Source organism: Temnothorax nylanderi, unplaced genomic scaffold (genome assembly GCF_030848795.1).
Source record: "Temnothorax nylanderi isolate EJ_2023f unplaced genomic scaffold, tnyl_v1.0 TNYL_tig0850_pilon, whole genome shotgun sequence".
Classification (NCBI taxonomy): domain Eukaryota; kingdom Metazoa; phylum Arthropoda; class Insecta; order Hymenoptera; family Formicidae; genus Temnothorax; species Temnothorax nylanderi.
The window spans coordinates 45,333-48,339 of NW_027249912.1; the positions used below are offsets into that span (position 1 = coordinate 45,333).

Below are 3,007 nucleotides of genomic sequence, written 5' to 3' on the forward strand. Positions count from 1 at the left end.
AATACAATATTTGTAATAAATATTTTTCAATATTATGATTACAATATTGTTTACTTTAAGTATTTTTTATTTTATTATATTTTTTCATTTTTCTTATTGCATGTATGAAACAATATAAATATTTTATTCTTTCTATTTGTTGATCCCGAGATATGAATATCATGAGTAAACTTAAATAAGAGCATTAAATTAAAAAGATTTTAATTTTTAAATCTTTATTTGTATTCTACTTTACTTTCTTTATTTTTTATATTTGTTAAAAAAATTATGTTATGTACATATATATATAATTAAAAATTATATTATTTGATTCTAAATATTAACCAAATAATATTATTAATTAATATAATTATTAATAAATAATATTTGGTCCTCATGGTATTCTCAAAATTTTCCGAAAAATTCTGTCTTTATACACAGTGTATGCATACGAGTACATTCTCGTATACATCCTAAATTAATCAATAAATATAATAATAAAAAGACATCCAAGATTAAACTTATCCTAATCTGTTTTAACTGATTCATTTTAAGGCAACAGATGTATGGAATGCTATAAACTTATGTTATCATCAAATTGCATACGTTTATCTAGATATATGGTATACATTTAAGGTATACATTTATGTAGAATACATTTTTCGTGGTATATATTTCATAGGTTGCCACACATCCCCGTTACCTAAAAAAATATGTTAATTCATTACTCACCGACCGCGATGCGCAACAGCGGAATTACATCTGCCACGTAGCTATGTTGTATCTGTAATATACAAACATAAAATTCATATTAAAATGGTGTTCAAAAAACCTAATGTTTTGAAACATAATTCCTATGTGGATCAAACTTTTTATTATTCAATTAGATATTAATTTAAATAAGGAAACATTTTACGAAAAGGATCTTTACAAGGATAAATTTCTACAATATTAAATTACTTCTTTTCTTCTAATTATTATTTCTAAATCACGGGGAAATAAAACAACTCGAGAATAAACAGGAAAAATTTTACACGAAATAAAAAATAATATTTACCGCAAAGTTGTTCCGCTGACGCCCGATGCCTCTCCCAGGCCTCCTCCTCCTCTCAGGCTGCTCGGGATGTCAGCTGCGCAGGATTCCCTCGCTGCTCCGATGTCACCTTCTACGTCGTTATTTTCTGAAATATTCAAATGAACGATTCGATTAAGTAAAGACAGAAGAGATAGAACATTTTTGGACATAAGTAACATAGTACGTAAAAATCAATTACACTCACCACTTTCTTTCCTGCTGTTCCGGCCGCAAAATCCACCTCCACATCCGGGTCAGATAGGAGTCTCGAGCCACATTGAAACTTGTGGCAATGCAGTGTGACTTCATCCATTAAGCAAGAAAAATCAAGAAGCCATTTCGGCTATATTGCATTAATTTTACGACGTTGTTGCAATATAGTCGAAATGTTTCTTGACCTTTCTCGCTTAATGGGAATGTAATTACTGAAAATAATTAAAAATTATTCCCTACCTACGTTTTAACTAAGTCCCTACCTACGCTTATTTCTCCACACTTCCCTACGCTAAAACTCACCGACACCGATGCGCAGCAGCGGAGCTGTATCTGCAACGTCGCTACGATGATTCTGTAACAATCAAACATATAATCCAGATTAGAGCAGGGAAGAAAAGAGACAGTCTTTATTTCGAAAAATAATTACCGAAGGTAAAACACGGAATTCTATATTTCTTTTAATTAAATAAATTTAATAAAAAAACACGTTTAATTTCTTGAAAGTATACTCTATTTACTGAACACAAGAATTCAAAATAGAATTTAAAAAATTAAACTCTTTTTTAATTTCTACTCTCTGACTATCTTTACTATTCGATTGAAAAACCGATTGGTTAAACTTTCCGCGAAAGACACAATATGTATAAACCAATTATATATACCGCATGTTGTTCCGCCGGCGCCTGATGCCTCTTCCAGGCCTCCACCTCCTCTCAGGCTGCTCGGGATGTCACTCGTGTTCCCTCGATGCGAAGATGATGCTCCTTCCCGCGCGGATATTTTCTGTAACATAAAAATAATCGAATCGATTAAATACGTGTCACGCGCATCGAACATCTTATTCGTTATTCAGATTAATATTATATTTTGAATTACTTCTTCGAAAAAGGTTTCTACGTTAGAATAAACTTGAATCAAATTTTTCAAAATATTTTTTTTTACTAATTTAAATTCCGAAACACGGAATGTTTAATGTAGGTACTGAATAAGCACAAAGAGGGATTTTATAATATCTTTAAAAAAAATGAAAAGTAACACTTACCAGAAGTGTTGGTACGCCGATGCCCGATGCCTATCCTAGGCCTCCTCCTCCTCTCAGGCTGCTCGGGATGTCAGCTTCGCAGGATTCCCTCGCTGCTCCGATGTCATCTTCTGCGTCGTTATTTTCTGAAACATTCAAATGAACTATTCGATTAAGTAACTTTGTAAGCGTGGTGTCGTTCCGCAGACAACGCGACGCGATAACTTACACGCCTAACTTTCTAAGGCGCGGCAGACACGCGGCGAACCGTATAAGCGAAGCGTATTAAAGTCTCGCGGCGCGGAGAGACCCGCGACGACGCGTATGAGGGAGGGAAGCCGACGATATAGTCTCGCGGCGCGGAGAGACCCGCGACGACGCGTATGAGGGAGGGAAGCCGTACGATATAGTCTCGCGGCGCGGAGAGACCCGCGACGGACCGTATAACCGAGCGAAGCGTACGATATAGTCTCGCGGCGCGGAGAGACCCGCGACGGACCGTATAACCGAGCGAAGCGTACGATATAGTCTCGCGGCGCGGAGAGACCCGCGACGGACCGTATAACCGAGCGAAGCGTACGATATAGTCTCGCGGCGCGGAGAGACCCGCGACGGACCGTATAACCGAGCGAAGCGTACGATATAGTCTCGCGGCGCGGAGAGACCCGCGACGGACCGTATAACCGAGCGAAGCGTACGATATAGTCTCGCGGCGC

At 37.2% G+C, this 3,007-nt stretch overlaps 1 long non-coding RNA gene across 1 annotated transcript; it reads right to left on the reverse strand.

The window, feature by feature from the left end:
- Nucleotides 1-658: 658 nt before the first annotated feature.
- On the reverse strand, nucleotides 659-2,627 carry LOC139785631 (uncharacterized). Its single transcript, XR_011722014.1, has 5 exons — nucleotides 2,313-2,627; nucleotides 1,933-2,053; nucleotides 1,260-1,622; nucleotides 1,037-1,160; nucleotides 659-763 (listed from the first exon to the last, which is right to left on the reverse strand). It is a non-coding gene; the product is annotated as an uncharacterized lncRNA (long non-coding RNA).
- Nucleotides 2,628-3,007: the final 380 nt, after the last annotated feature.